General features: G+C 32.3%; 1 pseudogene; it reads left to right on the plus strand.

Moving 5' to 3' along the window:
• Positions 1–6,650: 6,650 nt before the first annotated feature.
• On the plus strand, positions 6,651–8,880 carry LOC149572661 (DEAD-box ATP-dependent RNA helicase 15-like; annotated as a pseudogene).
• Positions 8,881–24,126: the final 15,246 nt, after the last annotated feature.

Consider the following 24,126-nt stretch of genomic DNA (forward strand, 5'->3'; position numbering starts at 1 on the left):
AGTTGTTCTCCCATAGTGGGTGGTGACTCGAACAAGGTTTTTCTAACTAGTGCTAATATTGTAATTAAAAGATGGCTAATAGAAGGAAAAACATGAGAGCATATTTAAGGAAGAGTATAGAAATACCTCTATTTAAAAAGTTACTAGAGGGTGGTAACAAAGTCTTGCCTAAGAAGAAAGGCAAGTCCAATCACGCATGGAAGCCCAAAGATAATCCACAATACCATCCCATAGTTGAGAAAGAAGTCCTAGTCCATACTTTTGAATCTAAAAGTACTAGGCTTCTAGATAACCTTTTTAGAACAACTTTTCATGAAGAAGAAATATATCAAGATAAAATGGTATCATCCATAGGAGATACTATTTTTAGACTAAGTGGATTAGGAGAAATAAATCAACATCTTAGATCTAGAAGTATTCAATCAATTATATCTCACCCTAGACACATCCCTTATATTGAAACAAACTTGATTGACCTAAGTGACCATACAAAATCAAAAGCTACCATTATTGATCCTGATGATATATTAACAAAGGTAGAAGAATTTAGGAAAAGAGTTGCTAAAGAAGATGCCAAACACATCCATTTGGAAAATGAGAAAGAACATATCATTGTGAATGCTCTCATTGTGAGAGATAACCTTCTTAGGAGAATGGTTTCCTTGCAAGAAAAAATAAGAAGTTAAAAGATAAGTTGGCTACATTGCATTAAGATATGTTTGGAGATGTTGAGAATATGAGATCTAAAGTAAATGAGTATGAGTGGATTGTGCAAGAGAAAGAAGATCTAATGGTTGTGAAAATCTAACCATATGAGCCTATCAGAAAGGAAAGTGAGGTACAAGTAATTGATCTTACCTCTAAGATGACTGATAAAGATAATCATAGGGTAACTAGTATCCAAATAAATGAATACACTATTACATATAAAAATATTCCTACCATGTCAAAAATAGATATAGAGTTGGAGAAGGCTAAGAAGGAGTGAAAGGAGGTAGCCAAAGAACTTGAGAAGGTAGAAAATGAAGCCCAAGAAATAGAAATGAGAAATAAAACCCAATTTCTAAAATCTAATTTTGGTTTAAATAAAAACAAAACTCAATCCTTATTAGGAATGCTTCCTTTTATAGCCTATGGACCCAATTTGTTACATCTTGTTCTGTTGATCCTATAGGTTTTACAAAATGACTTATGTATATGGAAAGATATAATAATATATACTTCTTAGTTATCCCTAGTCATCCAAATCCTATTCCAAATGATTTGAGAGATAAGGATTCAACATTTTCTAAAGAAAATGTTTCTAGTGGTGAAGAATACCTCAGGAAGTTTAAGGATATGTTAAATCATTATAAAATTGAGCACGATGATGTTCATGAAGTTGTTTGTTCATTCCCTCATAGAAGATGCTAGAGATTGGTATAGAAGAGTGTCTAATAATAGTGTTAGTTCTTGGGAATATTTTGAGAAGTGTTTCAAAGAACAATATGGAGATAACACTAATGGTAGCTTTATATTGAATGAGTTCAAAAATATAAAGAAAAATTAGAACATGAGTCTATATTTAACTTTAATGCCAAATTTCAAAAGGGGTTGTAAAAATTATTCCAAGTAATGAGGTTATAGGGGAATGTTTGCCTTAGTATGTATTTCAATGCTTTTGATAGTAAGATGACATACATTTTGAGGGATAAGGATCCTAGAACATTAAGAGATGCTCTTAGAATGGCTGTAAACACTAATAAAAACATGAAAGCCTTTGGAAAACTAGGAAGAAGAGATGACCCTAAACTTTTCAAGTCTCATAACAACAAGAAAGAAGATGATAAGCCTCCTACTACAAAAAAGAAGCTTAAGGAAGGCAAGGTAGATCATATGCTAACTCTATTAAATAATATTAATTCTCAAGTTAGAAATTCTCAAAAAGAAAATACTTCTAATAAATCATAGTTCAATGAAATGTCCCTTTTCTGATTTTACATGATATTTCCAACCTTTAATCAGATCTTTAAGATCGAACAACTAATATCACAAAGATCCTCCAAATTTCTCAAGAAGCCCCAAATCGGGTATGCCAGAAATTGTGCCAAAAGCTTCACAGCTTCACCAATTATTAATAAATCTGAAAGTGGAAATTTTTACAGAAATTTCAGCAGCATAAAAGCCTAAAAAATGACATTTATAGATCCGTATAACCTTTACACAACAGTTCTCAAATGTAGGACAAAAACTATGCTCATCAGGCTCCCGAAATTAACACAAAAATGCCCGGAAACACCACACAACACTAATAAACTATCTCAGAAGTTTAATCACGTCCCAATACATATATTCAGCTCTATTTTAACATCTTAAAGTATGAAATACAGCAGAAACCAAAACTGATATGAAATGCTCAACTGAAAACACCAAACTCATGCAAAAAACACACCCAAAAACCCACAAATCTACACTGTTCAGCACAAAGGCAAACTCTGTATGAGCATGCACATGGAATGGCTTCAAACTCCCATCCTTAGCCTTCTTGGAAACTTGCAAACTCCCATTCTTGGGTCTCCCTGGAAACCTGCAAACTCCCGTTCTTGGGTCTCCTTCTCCACAGGTTTGGCAGCCTCTGAAGAATAACAAAGAATGAGCGAAAATCAAGTTCTGGAATGTGCCCAAAATTCCTCCAAACCCCCTTAAAAGAGGGCATAAATGTAACTCACATCCAAGAGAGGTTAATGAAAAATATTTTAATAATAATTTTCATTTATTAGTCCAACGGTTTCCAAAGATTAACTCCCTTTTTCCGAAACTTCACTTTCTTGGGCCTGGCCTGCCTTAGCAAAGATTATTATTTTTTAATTATTTGAAAAGGGGACATGAAATTCAACAATTTTAGCATATAGAATAGGATGCAAATTTTTCCTTACACCACCTAATGGAAGGATGGAAAGCCTATTTTCCCTTCTACTAGAAAAAATATGGAAAGAGAACACCTGATGCCTTGCAAAAGACATCTTTTAACATGGCTAATGACCCATAATGCTGTATAATTTGTTAGTTTCCTCACACACAAGAATATCGTGTTTTTGTATTATCCATTTCTACTAATCAAGATGGAAATAAAAAGTAAGCTGATCATGAGAGTGGTGTTGAAGATGTTGGATGTAATATGTTTGTGTCATGTTATGATGATGCTTTTGAATGTGATGAAAGTGATAATGATGTTCATAAGAGAAGAGAGTTCCACAACACAATGCACTAGCAAGATTTTTTGTATGAGGATGAAGAGGAAGTTACAACTTACAATATGGTGTCATAAAAAATGAGATGATTCTAGGGATAACTACCAAGGCTCAGAAACTAATGAAATTATTGCTAATATGGTGGCACAACTGTAGAACAAAGGCATGTTACAAAAGGCTAAAGGAAAAGAAGTTTATGGTGTCTTTATCAAGAAAAATAATCCAAAGAAAGTGGAAGTCAACAAGACAAGAATAAGTGTAATGTCAAGGTTAAGATTATAAGAAAAAAGTGGGCAGCTAAGAAAGGGGATATTGCAAAAGATCCTAAAGTCCAAATTAATGATAGTAAAAAAGAATAGAGATCATTGGTAATCACTACTATGAATAATAAGCAGAAGAACCAGAACATTGCAATTTCATCTAACAAGCAGAAGGAGTTGAAAAGTATGTCTATTTATAATCTTATTGTTTCTCCAATTGATATGTTGTTAGTGTTGTGCCAAATCACAATAAAAGTTCCTTTGTTAGGTTGTTAAGAATCCCTAAACATAAGAACAAAACCATAACATGGGCTAAGTATGTAAATAATAAGATTAGTCATGATTGTAATTCCAATCAAAAGCCTAATAGTCATGAGAAAGAAATATAAATTAAAGTTGTTCTATCTCAAATCTCACCTTGCATGTACTTAGATGATTCAATAAATTAGTGTCTAGGAAGTGTTGACCTATTTTCCTTGAGTATTATTGTAAATGGAAAAACATTGAAGAATTATATGATTGATTTTGGAGCATCAAATACAATAATACCTTTTGAGATAATGAAATGATTGGGACTAAAAGTGGACACTCCTTAGGGTAGATGTTGTGCTATGGATAGAAGAGAGGTTACTATGATAGGACTAATAAATGAAATGCCTTATAAATTATCTTCTTATCCTAATAAAGAACAAACCATGAGTGTACTAGTTGTAGATATCCCACCCTAGTATGGCATGTTATTGTCTATGAAATTGAGTGCAACAATGGGGGCAATTCTTCAATATGATTTGTCATATGAAACTTTTTAGATTGATGATAAGTTGGTAAAATTAAATAGAGAGCCTAAGATTGTCTACATGATTGAGAAATAAATTGAAGATGATATGACATGCTTTGTGGACATTGATATCAATGCATTTAGGGCTAAAGTGTTGGTATTAAAGAAAGAGAAAATTAAGGGGAAGGGAGGGGACATGTGATAGTCCATAAAGATGATTCTCATGTCTACTCATGTGACATTATACTCTATGTTTAATTCAATAGGCTCTTTTGAGATCAGGCTTGAAATATTCTTGAAGGTTTATACACTTAAATAGCAATAATATGCATGCTTTGCTTTAATAGAACTAAAAATAAATTAGAAATCCTTTTCCATTATTATGTCAACACAATAAATGGAGCTTTGAACTTGTTAATGGCCCTATCTAATTTATATTTCACATTGCACACTTATTTTCCACTAGTAGGCTTCTTTGCACAAGGTAATTCACAAAAATTCTTGTGTTGTTCTCTATCAAGGCATCAAGTTCTACTTTCATAGCAGCTTCCCATTTTGGTTTACCCAGAGGCTTATTCAAATTGTGTTGGTTTGAATTTTAGGATTTAGGCAAAATTTGCATGCTCAAAAACTTTGGCTATTTCCTTCCACAACTTGTCTTATTTGAGCATTTTTTTCCATCTTCTTTCACATTCTTGATGATTTTATCAAACCATTTTAGATGAGTTTAGGGCATTTCTCGTGGATAGTCAAAATATTGACTTGGAGGAGAACTTATTGTATCCAAGGGGAGTTGTGGTTTATCCTTCTCATTGTCATCACTAGACTCTAAATGTTGGCTACTTGATGAATCATCTTTTGTACTTACAAAATCTCTCATGAATCATCATCTACAAAGTAAGATTTCTTTCCTTTAATGAACAATTACATCTCTAGTAACAACTAATTTATCAGTAGTTACATCAATTAAGCAATATGCTTTTGATTTTTCACTATAGACAACAAAGTTGAAATTATAAATTTTTACACCTAGTTTATCTTCAGTTTTATGTTTAACTAGTGCAAAAGAAACAAACCCAAAAATACAAAAATAATCAATGGTAGGCTTAAGACCTATCCAAACTCTTTAGGAGTAGAATTTTGCAAACACTCAGTAGGACATCAATTAAGAATGTGTATAGTAGTTTGTACCACTTCTTCCTAGTAATAGTATGCTACATTTTGAATATGCATTATACACTTAGCCATTTCAACAATTTTCCTATTTATGTGTTTGATCACTCCATTCTATCGTGGAGTGTATGGTGGCATACACTACTGATGGATTCCCTATTGATTTAAAAAGTTTGTGAATACCATTGAGGTGAACTTTCTTCCATTGTCTATCCTCAATGTATTGTTTGCAATCTACTACTTCCCATCTTAGGTCTCATGGGCCTTTAATTGCCAAGTATGAGGAATGATATAACCCTTTTTGGGATTTCACATAGAAACATTTAGGCCTTTGCAAGGAGTATCTTTCCTATGCACCACTTTGGCACTTGCAATGATTATTATAAATATGTATCCAGTCACTACATCATTGGTAAGGCTTCCTGTGAACTCAAAGTTATGCTTGATAATTTTGAGGTAAAGTGATTTAAGAGTTTATACTCCATCAATAATATATGTCCCTCTTTCCATGTATCACTCAGTGTTATTGTGGCAGCAATATCTTTATAATTGCCAAACATGCAATTAAGAAATATTCTTGTTGTCACATACATTATTTTATTACATTCTTTAATTGTGCATGTTGGCCTCAAGTGGGTCCACATTTCAGCAATAGGATTGTCTTTTCTTTAATGTTTTTGCATTTGTTTGAAGTTGATGATGATTATTATTTTTGGTTATTTTCTGATCTTGATACTCCAAATGAGATTATTTTTAGTTTTGAAGTTCAAAATATTAACTTTTGATACTCTATGTTTACCACCTTTGAGGAAATAGGAAGAATACCTAGACATTGTTCGAGATCAAAATTTTGAATTTGTTTTAGAATATCATGAGTATAACCTCTGTATTTGAGGTGTAGGATGATTTTTTTATGGGGAACCTTTGAAAGGCTTAGTCATAAATTATATTTTTATCATTATTAGCTTTGTCTTGTTTACCTTAGACACTCCATAGCCTCTTTTGCATGTTATTTGATTCAGCAATATACTTTTGTCACTGAAATATCATGTATGGAAGCCTTGATTTTGATATCTTGATTTTTTTAATTTTGTGTGGTTATTCTATATAGAGAAAATAAGACTCACACTAGAAGATGTGATTTCAAAAATCATGGCAAATCTTGATGTTGCCATGGCATTTTAGAATCCAAAATTTCAAGCTACCATAATGGATGTAAGTTTACTGGTGAATCTATATTGTATTTTAAAAGTATTTACTAAGGCATGATATTTGAGATTAGATACATTACTTATGGATGTTGTTCTCCATGATTTTTAGTGCTTGCAGAACCCTATGAGTATAACCAAATACCAAAATGATAAAGAGGTAGTTTTTTATTCTTCATTGTTAATATTAATTAAATAGAATTTTGTTGCTTTAATTTTCTCAGTAGTTGTCTTTGAAAAAAGTAAAGTGTAGATAGAAGAATGGAAGAGTTACATTGTAATTCAAATGGTTTGCCCCAAAGAAAATACCTTTTTTTTCTACAACCTTTGCAATTTTTGCTTGCTATGCTTCTTTAATGCTACATCTCATTGATTTCCTTCAATATTGATTATTACATTTCAAAGATCATAAAATTGGAGATGAGGAAATTGCAAGGGAAAAATACTTACAACACGCCATCAGAGGCTGGAACACCCCATACATCCAAGAGGACATTTTCTGCCATTGAAAAGTTTAATATTGAATCTCTAAGAATGGATGGTATTTTTTGTTTAGAGAAGTAGTTGCCTGATCTACTATATGTTAGAGATGTACTTGTTGCTTCTAGTTTCATTGGGATTCTAATACAATTTTTGTTAATTGGCATTCCCCCAACAATCCATTGGATCCCCATTTGTTTGGCAAGTTAGAAGGTTACGACACCATCTGAAGGTTTGTATAAGGATCCCCATTAATAATGGTTTCTTACTAGTTCTATTTTATATTGTAGATATGCCATGAATTTGAGAGATTTATCACTTATTTAACAGACTTGAAGGTGGTTATATTCTATAGAGGAGTTAACATTAAAGTCCATAAAGCATTGCTAAAAAATGAGTGTCCACACATAGTGGTGGGTACTCCTGGAAGGATACTTGCTCTAGCAAGGGAAAAAATATTGAGTCTCAAAAATATCAGACATTTTATCCTTGATGAGTGTGATAGAATGTCATAATTACTTGGTATGTCAATATAGATCGTTTTAAATAGATTATGATCGCATAGTTTGTTTAGTATGGTTTTTGAGTTTTTTAATGTTGTAGACATGTGGAGAGATGTCTAGGAGATTTTCAAGATGACCCCTCGTGACAAGCAAGTTATGATGTTCTCTGCCACTCTTAGTAAGGAGATTTGGCCTGTCTGCAAGAGATTCATGCAAGATGTAATGTTTTTTTCTGTATAAGTTGACATGTTTAATCCTATATTATATTACTTTAATGATTGGGGAAACTAGTTAGTTCATTAAATTGGCGTTATTTAGGTGGAATACTAGTTATGCTTATTTATATAGTATTGATCTTAAGATATTTATTCAACCCTTGCAAAGGTGATTTGTGTTTTGGCCATAAGTTTGAAGCACACATTTGCAAAGGTAACTCATGTTTTCTTGAATTTCTGTATTTCTTAGCCAAGCCCTTGTTTTCCTCTACTTTCTCATCATTGGTCATCAACATTGGACTACCATAGATTTATTGTAATTCCAAAGTTTAGATTACATGTTATCTAAATCCTTTTCTTTGCATTCGCAAAAATGGAGCTTCCTTAGAGGTAGTGCAGAGCTGCATTTTCTATGGTGGACAACTTTTGCTCATTGTACATGGTGGAGACATGGGTTACATCTAGCCTCTATTAATATTTTTTTAACAACAATAAAAATAATTAATTTAATCATATACCAAAGTATTAAATTCAGAATTTAGGGATGGTATATTGGACCAAGAAGATGCTAGTTCAACCTTTTCAACAATTTTCATTCAACATGTGCTCCTTGGATCAATGAGGGGATTGTTGTGGCACTATGGGCTCTTGATGGCGATCACACCACCTAATGTTACACATATTTGTTTCCGTTTACAACCTATGGAGATATATGTTGATGATGGTACAAAATTGAAACTTCATGGTTTAGGTAAGGTATTGAATTTATTTGAGTTTAATAATGTCTGATAAAATAGTAAACCATTCTCTCTTTTTTTGTCTCTGGTAATTATGTTTGACATTCTTCCAACACTACATCAAACTGAGTGATTTGGAGAAGAACCAAAAGCTGAATGATTTGCTTGATGCACTAGACTTCAATCAAGTTGTGATATTTGTCAAGAGTGTTAATAGAGCTGTAGAGCTAAACAAGCTTCTTGTGGAGTGCAACTTTCCATCAATCTACATTCATTCTAAAATGCCACAAGAATAAGGGTATGTTTGATGCTATTTTTCTTTTTGAATCTACCATGGTACTTAATATAACAATTCCCTTTGCTCTTATGATCTATAGCTAGACAACAAAGTGTGAATATAGGTATTTCTCATGACCCAAGGTTGAGATACCACATGGCCTTGGACTTCTCATGATTAAGTTTGAAATGTGCTAGGTTTGTTAATTGTCTAACATACATACATATCTATGATTAGCTATTACTCTTGACTCAAATGCATTTACGATTTAAAGATCATTTAGTTACATGGTTATAAAGATAAGTCATATCTTCTAAAGTAGACTCAGAATTGAAGTTAAATAATATAATGAAATCTGTACATTTTTATTTAAGCTCCTATTCCAAGTGTCTACATGCAAGGAATGTCAACCATTACATATAGGAATTTACCAGAAACAACTATTGAATAGTGCCCATAGTTTCCATGCTTAGTATTTAGTAAAGGAAATTAAATTGAACTAGAAAGAAATACTGAATCTCAACCTATGTAGTTAGATTGCATGACCTTGAAATCTTACAAAATTCTTCTCTTCTAAGTAGTAGGTTCTAAAACCATTAAAGCAATGGTTTTTCTCAATAAACGTAATTTTAACATACCTAACGATTAATAAAAACTCTCAAAAAATTATAAATGAAGAAAAGAATAAGAAAATTTGCCAGCAATTTCCCTTGAATTTGATCTTTTATTAGACCTTCTTAGTATGTTACTTTGTGGTTTTTATTGTGTTGTATATCCTATCGTTAGGTATCTCATGTTTAGTGTTTTAACCCCATGATTTAAAAATAAAAAGGTTGAACACTTACTAGCATAGAAAGTAGTTTTCACCTAGGATAAAAATTAAAACCCTCTAGAACCTAACACAATATGTAGGTGGGTTCTTTCATAGTACTCTAATTCTCATAACAGGCTACCTAAAGTGCATACTATAATGAAAACTAAAATGTTCCAAATATATGAATCATGGGTGGACAACTGAAATTCTACATATCAGACATCTACATTAGGGAACGAATAATAAATATAAAGAGAAAAGTAAGAATTTAGATTGTATAGTTGCCAGCTATAATTAAAATGGATGTACTTGATTGCCCGTGGACCTTAATCCATCCAACAATATAGAATCACATTGTTGAATTCCTTCAAATCAATACTGGAAATAGAAAAACAAATGAAAATCAAAGATGTACATAAGCCCATTGATTACTCTAAAGTGCTTTCCTGTAATTTAGAGTGGGTACACTTAATTGTTTAATAGTCAACCATTCTAGATCATAGATGTAAAAATTAGAGAGTACTCTGACAAGTTTTTTTTTTTCTCTCAAAGTTTTTTAGCTAAAAACTTGCCAATAAAACTCACCAAGCTTTTGAGCAAGTCCAAGGGGAAAACTGGGCCATAGTAAAACTAAAGTCCCACAGAGAAAAAGTTCATTTATATTTCATTTTTCTTGCTCTCAGTTGCTCCTCTAGCAAAACAAAGCCCTCCCAAACTTCTTCAGGTCCATTTGCAGCAACTTTGCACTAAGGAGTGAAGATTTGAAGAGTATTTTGACTGTATTCAAAATAAAATCGGATTTCCATACAATATTTCTTATTTTTTCCTCTCTTTTTAAAAATATTTTACTTGAATTTTGTTCCATCTAAGTTTATAAAAAATCATTGGTGCATTGTCTGAGTGGTGCAGGGGCACTTGATGCAAGGATGGTTGGCATAAGGCCATAAGAAGATCCATGAGTTGTCTTGAGTTTGCAAGGTCTATTATGAGTCTAACCATCATTTATGTAATCAAGGCTAATAAGGCCAAATGAGCTCATGGTAGTGGGTGATTGTAACCAATTATGCATATGTTACCATATTGAGCAAATGAGCCAATAGTGTCATGTAAGGGCTTAGAGGGATAAGATAGGATTTTAGTTTTGATTTGTGTTCTTGATGTCTTTAAATGAAAAATATTGATGTAATAGGAATGATAAATAAGGTTTGGAGCAAAAAGAATTATAAGTTGTCCACCTAACAACTAAATATTGTCAACTTGAATACATGATTGAGGGATCAAACAAAAATTGGAATTTATTTGGGTAGTTTAAGAAGTTGCTGTCAGTTTCCAATCATGATCAAGCTTATATATAACTGTAATGCCCGAAAATAAAAGGCAAGTTTTTTGCACTTTTCTCTCATTTTCTTCACTATAGCAATATGATTGCATACATTATTTTCATGTGAGGGTTTAACACATTGATTCATAATTCGTTGGGATTAATGAAGGTCTAAAATTGAACATACTCCAATTTGGTTTTTGTCTCATTTAAAGCCACTTTGTATTGACGAAGATATTCAGATTTTTGTGTAAACTAATCAAACCCTTACTAGGGTAATCAGTAAGTTTCTAAAATGTAGAACTTGGATGTTGCATATCCATCAAACCCTTAGGCTTTGCATGAATATGGTGGAGGGTCTATAATTTATGTCTTTATGCTTTGCAAGAGATTGCACACAGGTTAACATATGCATTGGATGGAGAGGAGCAATAAAAATTGTCTAAGTTCCGAAAAAGATAGTGTGTCTTCAAATGTAAAGAAGTTTATGCAATCAAGAATGTTTGTAAGGAAGAAACTGATTTAGTAATATGTGAGGGATAATTTTAGTAGTGTTCTAGTAATTAGTAGACAAGGGAACACATTGTTAAGGTCAAGCTGGTCTATCTCCATGCAGATGTCGTTGTTTGTCTCAGATTAGATAGAGTATAAGGATCAGAGCATTAAAGTGAGTCCATTTATGTTTAAGGGGTTTCTTGGTGTGCTAAATGCAATGAGAGAGAAATCCTTTAATTTTGTGGGAAGTCAAGATTCTAAGGTTCAAGGTGTAGTCAGACAAGAGTTTGTGGGAATGTGTAAACAAATGGGTAGTCACAGTCCTTTCAAAATTCACCATTTGCAGTTGATGTTGTCAGTGGGTTTTTTGTAGCATTGAGGGATATAGAATACCATTGGAGTCATTAGTATATTTAGAAAGATAGAAACTAGTTTGACATTATGAGGAGACAAAAGTCGAATGGCTATCATAGGGAAAAGGTGTGATCATTTAGTAAGAGGGGCCTGATCAGTCATTAAAAATGGATTTGTGTTTTGGATTGGAGTTGATATGAATAAAGTGATCGAGTAGAGCATGAAATTGCAAGGAGTACTAAGGCCTAGTGAAAGAAGGCTAGGCCCTATGTGTCATTGAGATGGTAAAAGATTTTGAGGCAGAGGTTGTGGGTGATTTAAGATCAAGGATCTTGATGACTCATACCCTATTGTAGACATTGGAATGGTGAAGGTTGTTACAAAGGAAGAGAAATGAAGAGTTTTGAGATGATTATGAATGAGTTCATTACCCTCTACATCACGAAGTACTCTAACTAGATTTAGATTATAAAGGACAAGATTCATTGCTATTTTTTGAAAAAAAAAAAAAATAGTTTTTTTTTCATTTTTGCATTATTTTCAAATCCTACCTATTGTATTTTATTTGAATATTTTTTTAAAGAAGATTCTTAGATTATCAAATTAGATTAAATATTAACTAATTTCAACTAAACTATATTGAATTAAACTAATTTAGTTTGTCTACATATTTTAATTAACATATCATCAATTTGTGATTTCTTTTATATGCATAGATTACTTTATGGATAATAGAGAAGGTTCTACAACCAAATCAAATTTAGGCTTCTACCCCATTAGTGTCAACATTGACCATCAACTATAGGCACTCATTCTCCAAGACCTAGAGACCTTTCTTGAAAGGATGCCTATTAAGGACAAGAACTCAGGTCAATTTTTTGCTTTGAATGTGAAAAAGTGAAACATATTGGCATAAGCCACCTCAAGTACCACCTTGCATGCATCCACTATCACAATGCCAAGGGTTATGATGGAACCAATGAGGAAATAAACAAAGAAACAAAGGCCTTACTTGAAGCTATGGAAGAGAAAAATTTGCAAAGTGAGAGGGCAAGGCAAACCATGGAAGCATCCATAGCTACTGCTCAAGGTGCTCTACTCAACCTTGAATTAAATGAAGATACACTTCAAAGTATAGTAGGCTCTCTTTGTGGCCCAGTATCCAAACACATCTACCACCACCATGGGCACCACTTCTACTTATAGTAGAGCACCAACATCATGGCTTTCCATTATTATTTTTTGCTCAAAAAAGTGCAACCATAATTGGAGGGGTGTAACATGGAGGTGTGTGAATATATAGGCATTGCATGTGTTGATTTTCAATACTCTAATTGCATCTCTTTCAATCTGTTAACAAGTAATTAGTAGGAAAATTTGATTACTATTTGTCTATGTTTTATGACTATTCCAACATGTAGAGTAAAATACCAAGCATCCTATTCTCTCTTGAACAAGGAAATATTAGATTCTAAACAATTTGGCAATGTGTGATCAACTAAGACAATTCCAAGGTTTACAATGTATATGAGTGACTTTGTGTTGGATACAACTTAGTTTATATGATATGATATTGCTAGTAATCATGAGGGAGATTTCAAAAATGTTCTTGAATGTAATCAATTATTTTCCCTCAAAATGGTTGGAGAAATTTTTTATGACAATTGATAAATCCAATGCCTATGTGGGTTTGAGGGAAGAGTTTGCTAAAGATTTGTGGCTTCCATTTAATGTTCTCAAATTTGTGTTGTTCACTAATAGGTTGTACCTCAATCTACTCAAGTTTAATCTATAAATGCCACATTCCCATTACCAATTTGCAGTTTTATATGACTTTGAAAGGGAGGAATACTACAAGCATTGTAGGGACACAAAAGGATCATTCTTCACCTATAATGGCACCCGTATAGAGAACTAGTACTCTATATTAAGGTTAGTTACTTTGGAGTTGAATTTTCTAGTTGGAAATGTCATGTGTGCTATTTATATTTTGTTTTTGGAAATGTTGTTCTTCAGTTTTGAGTTTAGATCATAGTTACTAGGAAAATTCATTATAGGAACAAAGATTGAACCTCTGTCCCCTTCTTAACATTCTCAATTTTTGATATATACATATATTAGTTTTATCTTATTCATTTTCTCATGGACTCCAATTTGATTGGCATCCCTATCTCCATACTGGTGCCTATTTTCCTATTTCTCAAGCTAATTATGCTTTGGTAATAGATTTGTGCTCAAAATCAAGTTTGTTGTTAAGAAATAGATTGGAGATTATTTCTAATATCCAAAAAATAGATTGAATACATGTCAAGATATAGCTTTGGGAAGATACTAAATGCGTGATTTGATTCAACTTTTGTCTACCTAAGTCATGGATGTTGTGTTTTCCCATAGAATGCCTTGTATATTAGTTGTCATTTTTGTCATAAACCAAGTTAAATGTTTTTATTATCTTTAGGTAAGACATTACTTAAATCTATTAAATCATATTTTTTGTTGATGCAGGTAGAGAGTGCCATACTTGCATTGAATTGTATCGATGCAATTTTGCATATAATTAGCAGTGCTTTGGAATCCCCTAGACTTGGTGTTCTTGATGGTTTTTTTTGCATGTTTGTCTATGATCATTGTTAACAAGATAGTATTCTATTTTTTAACATTTTTCTTTTAAATTGAATTCACTGGGATCATTGCACCATAATTGCTTCTTTTAGTATAACTTTTAAGACTTCTACTATGCTGATTACATGTTTTTCTCCCTACAAGATTGGAGATGAGACTTTCATTATTGTTGCACTCATGGCAATGTGTCATCCAAAGTCCATTGTCTTGTCTGGTTCTCTTAGTGCACTTATTGTTATGACTGTAAGTAAGACAATTACTCTAGCATTGTATATTTCTAGCTTTAGTTTTGGAATACAGTGTTCTTAATGGAAGTGACTTTGGTAAAGACATCTTTGTCTCATTCATATGGGGCCAGGCTTGAGAAAATACTAAATTGATTTAATTTGTATGATGTTGTGAGTGAAGGTTCTATCAATTGGATCAGGGCAAATAAATCTCCAAATTTGATCTCAAGGAAGCTTACAAATAGTGCTACTATAGGTAGGGAAGTGTACATACTATTCAACTTTCTTTTTGCATAGATTTTTTTTAATATGTTATCATATCATAATTTCTTAGTGCTCTGAATTAAAACCTCGCCACATCCAAAAATTTGTGATACTTAGTTCTTTATTGTTTGTTTGATTGCATACTCTATGTTCCTTACTTATTTGATATTTCCTTCAGAAAGCTTAAGACACCTATGTCCTATGGTATTCAATATTTTTTGATTGAATGCAGTGGGTGTTAGAGGATCAAAAATATAATCATAGAGAAAACATTTTCCATCAAATGTTAGAAATGATACCAGAGTTAGAAATTGGTTGGAATGTTTTTGTGACTACAGTTTTGGACTGATTTATGATCTTAAACAAATTAAGAAGGATAATTGCTTGATTCACATTCTTTCTCAAGATATATAATAATAGTTAGTTAAAATAATAAATATGTATTACTATTATAGAAATTTCCTACCAAAAAAACTATACAAGATGATGTGCATGCACTCAAAGCTCTATGGGTTTATGGAACACTCCAAGCTATCTGGACTTTTTTTTGCACCTTATCTATAAAGAAGTTTGTGCACTAACTATTCATTTGTTTTTATTTTGATCATTTCACTAGTTTTTCCTGAGTATTCTTTACTCTCTATTGTTCCTCATCATATCTAGCTCCATGCACCAATATTACACACTTACAAAGGCAACTGAATTATCATATTGATTGTAGATTTATTTCTAAGTATTATCATTAGGGTAGGGCACCTTAGAAATATTCCCTCTTTGAGGAGCACATACTAGGAGAGGAGATGGAATTTCCTTGGCATATTTTCCTTATGAGGATCCCCTCCTCTTAGAAATGATAAGATTTAGGGATCATGTATCCCTATGGAACACTGCTATCAAGGTTACCTAAATTGGTAAAATTGCAAGGAATTTTAGTAGCTACCAATAGTATTTCTATAAATATTAAGGTTGGATATATCTAAGATGAGGAATTATGAGTGTTGGTTATGGGAGAGTCAATAACCTCTACCTAAACATTAAAATATGGAGTATTGTTTTATGACAATCAAGCAGTGATGTTGTCTAAGTCTCATAGCAAAAATGATCCTCTAATAGTAAAAATGAGCTTCCGTAGTTGGAAGAATTGAGAGTGTTAGATCATTTGTCATTTTCTCCTTTATTTATAAATTGTTATCTCAATAATAGGAGACAAACAAGTTAACAAAAAAATTTGTGTTTTGTAGACTTTGTTTTTTAGTCTGATTCTCATATTAAGCAACTCTATGCCTTGAAATGAGAATTAGAGTAAAAGACATTAGTCAGATGTAGGGAGTTTTTTATGGATTAGATGTCACAAATGAAGGTTATCAATTCCATCAAAACCTCATGAGACTTGCACCTACCCTAGGGTTTCCCAATCCTGGAAGTGGACAGGGTAATAAACCCAATTTATTCAATTGTAACAGCAAATAATAAATTAGACAATGTAGGTGTCACATAAGGGTTTGAACCTAGGTCTCCAATATGAAAACCCATGACTTAAACTATTGTATTGAACCCATTTGAATTATACTATAAGTATTAAACTAATAGTTGATATGGGTGTGCCTAAGCTCCTGACAGAATCCCCTATCATACTATTTTTGGATTGTACAAAACACAAAAAATCTAGTAAAAGAAAGCATGTTTTGCACAGTTGAATTTGTTTCCAATTTTTCTAACCCAAGACTCCCATATGAGAGGCTAACTATTTACCATTGTTGGATGTTATGTAGATCAAATAAATATCAGCTATATCAACCTTATATTTGGACTACATCTGATAATGGAGATAAATTTATATAAATAGTTATATCTGTTATGTCAATTTTAGTAATATTAATAATGCTCTTAGAATAATAGAATCAAATTTAAGATGGCAAGAAGTTTGATATGTTTCTAATTCATCTCTTTATGCATAAATGTCCACTTGTTCCATGCTATATCAAGCAATTTTTTATTAGCCAAGCCATTTGATTTGCAATCTTTTAAATCTCCACAAAGATAAAGTTGGAGCAAGAGAATTTTCCTTCTCAAAGGTGTCCTCTGACTGTAAAACATCCATTCCATTATCTATTTTTAAAAGGTTGCAAATTAAATGGCTTGGATAGGAAACAATTTCTTGATACAACATGGAAAAAATATTTGACCAAACATTGGTGGACATTTTGACCAATTCTTGATATTTTTATACCAAGAATTAGTCAAAGTTTCCACCAATTATAAAAAAATTCAACCAATTCTTGATAGTTTTCTACCAAGACTTGGTCAATATTTCCACCAATTATAAAAATAATTCAACCAAACATTGGTGGAAATTTTGACCAATTCTTGATAGTTTTCTACCAAGAATTGGTCAAAATTTCCACCAATTCTAAAAAAAATTGACCAAACATTGGTGGAAATTTCAATAAAAATGACAAATCAGAGCTAGCAAAAATTAAAAATTTTCAATGAATGTATTGGTCAAAATTTTGACCAACCTGCAAGTTGGTCAAAATTTCAAAGAAAAAATTTACCACAAATTGCTTGGTTGAAATTTCAACAAAAAATCATCAAAAATTGAGTACAAATTTACTAGTGAAATTTGTGTAGCAAGGAGGGCATCATGGAAGAGCCTTAGTTTTATAAGTCTCAATCCCCCCCTTCTCTTAGGTAGGAAAATTTTATTCCAAGAGATAAGGGGAATTCTGTTTTGATCTTCAGCCCTTATCCAAAGGAACCTCTTTTGAATTTGTTCAATGAAATCCACATATTTATTTGGCATCTAAAAAAGACTTAGAGGATAAGTGGGAAGATTTGAAGAGTAGACTTAATCATGAATCTTTCCCACTTCACTCATCACCCTTTTCCACCCAAAAAGGTTCCTATTGAACCTATCTACCAGAACTTCCCAAAAAGATTCTAGAGGAAGGCCCAAGTAAATTTCCAGGAGATATTTAACTTCACATGATAGGATGTCAACAATTCTTCTTTGTCCACCATGGGAAGTGTTGACAAAGAACAAAGAACTCTTGTCCTAGTTCATAAGCTAGCTTGAAGCCTTATAGTTGCCATTTAAGAACATCTTTAAGATAATATCTTCTTTAATTGAAGTCATGGCCTCAATCTAGTATTGTCAATAAAATAGTGATGTGAGAACATTTTTGGACCTGAATAAAGTTTGATGCCTTCCAACAGGTTTCTATTGATCTTATATGAGATCATCCTCTTGAGCACTTTGACAATAATGAGAAAGAGGATCTAGGAAAGTGGGCTCCCCTACCTGAAGCCACAAGTTGGTTTAAAAAAGGAAGATGATAAACCATTCACCAAAACCCCCATGGAAGCTAAGGAGACCAACTAAAGAATCATCTTACAAACCCTATCATTAAACCCAAATAGAGAGAGGACTCTGAAAAGGAGACTCCAATCCACCCTAACATAGGCCTTAGAAAGGTCTAGTTTTAAGAAAAAGATTTCCTTGTTCATAAATATCATAGAATGAAGGGCTTCATAAATAAGAGAAATCAAGTCCTAAATCTACTTACCTAGGGTAAAATCAAATTACTAGAAAAAAATGATCAAGGGTGAACTTTCAAGAGTCTAGAAGTGAGAACCTTTGAGATAATCTTATAGAAACTATTAGAAATACTTATGGCTATGAACTTGTCCATGGATTTATCCCCAACAACTTTTGGAATCAGCACCAGGAAGGTAGCATTAAGATCTTTAAGAAGGTTCCTTTACCCAAAGAATTCTTACATTGCTTTTATCATATCCTCCTTCAAAATGTAATAAAAATGTTTAAAGAAGACCAATGGGAGTCCATCTGAACCTAGGACCTTGCCATCATCAAAGGAGAAGACTACCTTAGTGGCCTCCTTCTCCTTAGGGATATCTTGCAAATAATTATTAGCCTCATAGTCAATAGTAGAAGGAATGTTCCTTAAGAGAAGATCCTGGTCATTCTCTAAGAGAAAAAGGTCTTTAGAGAGTGGTTGGCTACTTTGTCTTTAAGAGTGATGAGATGGAAGAATCTCAAGTTCCTATCCCCCTCTTTAATCCACTTAGTTTTTGGTATTTTTCTCCAAAACATCTCCTCTTTTCTTATTATATTATGGTAATCTTAATGTAGAGCCATTTCCTTGGTCATAGAGAAATCATCGTACCCCTTACTTTTGCACCATCATCTAAATCTTGTTTAATAAAGTCCATAAACCAACCTTAGTTTCAAAAATGTTTCTAAAATACATTTTGTTCAAGGATTTGATATTTTTCTTTATGTTCCACAATTGTTTGGCTACCTTGAACATAGTAGTTCCCCTAATATAAATAGACCAACACTCTAGAATAGCATTATTGATACAAGGGTGCTCTGATCACATTTTCCCAAATCTCAAAGGGAATATTTTTATTTTTATTAAAGCCTCTATAAAAATGGAGATAAGGGAGTGGTTTTAACCAATCCTAGTAATAGATGAGAGAGTATAGGAGGTAACCCCTAGCCAATATAGAGACATAAGTGGGCTATTAAGTCTAACATTGATACACTCTTTCCCTAATATTTTATTGGTCCAAGTTATATCTACTTCTTGAAGATCAATATCTAGAAGAGATAGGCCATTAATAAAACTCATAAAGTCTAATCGATTGGCTCAATCACTATGATCTCCCCATTCTTCTCTTGGAATTTTAGAGGGGTATTAAATTTTGCCATTAGGATCCACCTATCTTTGTTCAAATACCTAACATGCCTCTTAATCTATCCCAATATCTAGCTTACCTTTCTATAGAGCTAGGATCATAAACATTTAAGATGGACCAGCATTCCATATCCTAGGAGTTGATAAATTTTATCAACATGATATTACCCCCTTCAAAAATTACATCTTCAAAAACCTAAAAAGAGTTCCAAATGATAACCAAGCCCCCTGAGGATCCATCAGAATTTGATTCTAAATAGAAATATTTCTTTCATAATTTTAGTTTATCCAAATTGTCTTTCTATATATTGGTTTCTTCTATCATACAAGCATTTGGATTATGGTACCTTACGAGCTTCCTTAAGACATATTGTTTATGTGGTCCATTCAGACCACATATATTCTAGGAAACCATCTTCATTGTTTTTTTCTGAGAGTAGGCCTCCTAGGTGGTGAGTTGGATTCCATCCACAATATTTCTATGCACTTCCTCTTCTTTGATCAAGGATGCCCTCTTTCTTCCTAGAATCTTGGACCTAGCTCCCATATCAGCCTTATTTGTGCTTCTTATGGCAACTGGTAAGATAGGGGAGGGGTCATAGTTTCTTTTCTTTCTATTTTTTTGGAATTTGTAATTTTTCATTCATCAGAAGGAAATCCCCTTCCTTGGTCTAGATTTTCTACCCCAAACTTATTTCTCCAAACTCATTACACCCTTGGCCTTCCTGATATAAAGATTGAGCATATCCATTCTTGTTAGGTTCTAGATGTTCCCTAATCTCCCTTGAAGAATTATCAACCACCAAGATAGAGGCCTCTCAAAAAGTCTTGGGAGACTCAACCATACCCTCCCCTCCATCAGAGGAAGGAGGCTCACACTCTTTCTCTGATTGAGCCTTAGAATTCAAATCTTGACTACCCCCCTTAGGTTTAGCTATTACTCTTGGATTAGATTTTCTTTTTTCTTTTTCCATCCTAGCCTTATTTCTATCTACCTTATTCTTCACACTCCATTCCTTTTTCTAATTTTTTCCCCTCTTCTTAATATCCTTCATTGAGGCATAGGCCTAATCCAAATGCTCAATCCTTTTGTAGTGAAAGAAAGAAAATGGGTCACTCTTAAAGTCCACTTGTTGAATCCTCTTATCTAGCCTAGACTATATTTCTACCACTTCGGGTATGTCCTTACCTTGCTCTACCTCCACAAAAATTCTCTAATACATTAGCCTTCTTCTAGAAGTAGTAACCAAGTCAATAAAGAGGAGTTCCCTAATTTAATTAGCAATGCCTTTAAAGATATCCTCATACCAAAAATTCATCGGGAGTTCTAGCAATCAGACCTAGAGTAGAGCTTGCTTAAAAATAGAATCATTAAAATAAATATTAGTGGTCCAATGTTGTAATGAAAGGGAATCTATTGAGATCCCATCTCAAGACATGTCTTCTTTCTCTCCTACACCTTTCCCATGTAGAGAGGAATTCAAAAATCCTTCCATCATGAATGTCTGTGAAATTGAAAAAATATTTTATTTAAATCATTATCTTATTAAAAACACAAGTATTTACAAGATATGTTGTAATATGAATAATTATTAAATTATCATTTAATTTTACATTAATATTACAATATACCAAATCTAATAAACTTATTATTTAAAAGATAAATATTTTCACTTATTTATTTGAATTATATATGTATTCTTTTAACAAAAAAAAAATTATTAGAAAAAATTGTTTAAGACTAGTGCTATTACAAAGTAGAATTATTTTAGTAATGAGCATTTATAAGGAAAAATAAATCAATAAACCCAGAGAGAGAGAGAGAGAGAGAGAGAGAGGTCGGGGGGGGGATGATTATTGGGAAATATATATAAAGGAATACCTTATATTTACAAAAGGAGTGAATAAAAAGAAATATAAGGAGTTATGAAAGGACACAAAAGAATGAATTGGACTTGTAGGGGGCATAAGGTTTTAGAGGATATTGGATGGAAAATGTATCACTCATAACCATTGAAGAAAATTTTAGGAGGTGGTGCATGATTTTTGGTGGTAAGTGGGGAGGTTTGATTCCACAATTTAATCACCTTTATGATTTTTGTGAATCTTAAGCTAAGTAACATAATTTTTATTGTGGTATTATAATCTGGTAGAATGAACAATAAAAGAGATATTTCTTTATGCTTACACTACTTTGAATTATTTAGGTTATCCTTGTGGAATCCATGTCAAATATTGACTCTATCCTTGAGAGTCCAATATTATTCAAATTCCATATCTTAGTAAATCATTTCAGACCATCATAAGCCTTTAATAGATTCTTTTGATAGTTACATCTTGATTAATTCCAAATTCAAGGACTTGCATTCCATATTTTTTATACTAAACATCTCCCACAACCTTCTTTGGTCAAAAACAATAATTAAACTTTGTCTTCATTAGCATTTTGAATTTTATAGAAACCAAATTTATTTGGCATAGTTTGCTAGTTAAATTATTTATTATAGACATTATATTTATTCCCACTAATTGTTATTTTAAGTCAAGGACTCAATTTTATGAATTCCATTCTTCTTAGGGAATTTTACACATTGTTATAGATTATTATATACCAATGTTATTACCATTGCCAACCCAAGGTTATTTGGAGTTGTCTATTTTAAGTGATTAATGCCTTCCTTATAGTTGGTGATTAATGACATCAAATTATTAAATTTTAGAATGTAAAAGCCAAACTATTTGATAAAAATGGCATTCTATGAATTGGTTATTAATATCCTATCTTAAAAAGATTATTTAATTACCAAAAGTTTATTTGAAAAAATAACACAACTTGAACTTCACCACTTAAAAATATAAAAACAAATTTTTAATGCAGTGACACAATTTTTTTGGATAAATTGTCTTGCAAAAAGCCCTAAGGGAAAACTAGTTTTACAAATGAAAAATATATTAAACTTCAAAAGATTAAGAGTTACAAAATTCCTTGACTTTTATTGGCTAAACTTTAACAATCTCCCAATTCCTCATGCTAGTAATCCCTTACTTCTATTCCTATTGCTATGATTGTGCCCTTGCTAACACTAAAAGACTATTTACTATCACTATAAATGCTTCTCAAGCTTGTGTTTTCACTATCCCCCTTGACCGACATTTACAGTACTCTCATTGGAAAACCAATGATCAAGATTTATTCTTCATCAATGAGTAAGATAATTAACAAATTTACAACTAGTAAAAAATTGGTTGCAAGGTGTCCCTAAAGAAGCCAAATAATTCACTATCACACCAACTAAAGTTTCTAGGAATGAAAAATATTTCCTAACTACTACAAATGGATGAAGAAATTTCAAGCTACATCAACTAACACTTCCTTCCTTAGCGAGGAAGTTGTTTTGCATGACACCTAACTTATCTCTAAAAAAGATGAATTATTCATTTCCTGATAACTTATTCATAAAATCTTCTACCTACTCTTTTGTAGGTATGAATTCTAGTTGAACAATCCCTCATTGTACACTTTATAGGGGGGAATTTGATAAAGGATATGCAACCCTAATTTTATCACATAACCAACTACCATGACTCAAAGATGGGGTCATGAAGATTGATCCTTTAATCTCAACTCCAATGTAACTAGATCTATGAATACTAGTACCAACTTAATGATAAATGAGAATTCAAATAATGATGTAATGGTTATAGTGTTGGAGAAAGGACAGAAAAGTCCTTCAAACCCTAATGTAACAAAATCTATGAATAGAAACTAAGGGGATGTGCAATATAGAACAAAGATATGTAAAGAAAAGATAAAGACTATTTAACTAAAAGAGGGGAATTGATATACCCTATGCAAAACTTGAAAATTTGATGACCCTAATTATCCCATTAGAGGTGCACTTTGACCCTTATGAACTATTTAAAATTCTTATTTTGAGCTCATGGTTTCATTAAAAGTCATAAAGGGTAATCTGATCTATAGCCTTTTCACCAATTTGAGATCCACAACCTACAAAAAGAAGGTTTTTGTTTGTAGATAAGGGTTTTCTTTGGTCAACCGTCATTTTAGGAATTAAACTTGAATCAAAATAATCAAATTGTAGAAATGTAAAGAAAATTTGTGAATTCACTTTGCAATAGTAGGATTTCTTGAACGAGACATAGTGTGTTCACTTCATTGATTGATTTGGATCAAGATGATGAAGATGGATGTGGAGGATGCAAAAAAGGATATCAAAGAAAATCTTGGTAGATAAACTCCTTTAATGGCTTGATGTTTGAATCATTGATCTTTAATGGAGGAATTTCTCAAAAGATTTTTGAAGATTTGAATGCTTGAGTGCTTGAACACTTGAGTGTGAGTGCTTGAACATGTTAATGCATGTAGAGCTTATTCTTGATGTGTTGATTTCTTGATCATTTTATTATGAAATGGAGCCCCAAACCT

This window comes from Cupressus sempervirens, chromosome 2, assembly GCF_028749045.1.
Source record: "Cupressus sempervirens isolate cs-2001-9-10 chromosome 2, ASM2874904v1, whole genome shotgun sequence".
Taxonomy (NCBI): Eukaryota; Viridiplantae; Streptophyta; class Pinopsida; order Cupressales; family Cupressaceae; genus Cupressus; species Cupressus sempervirens.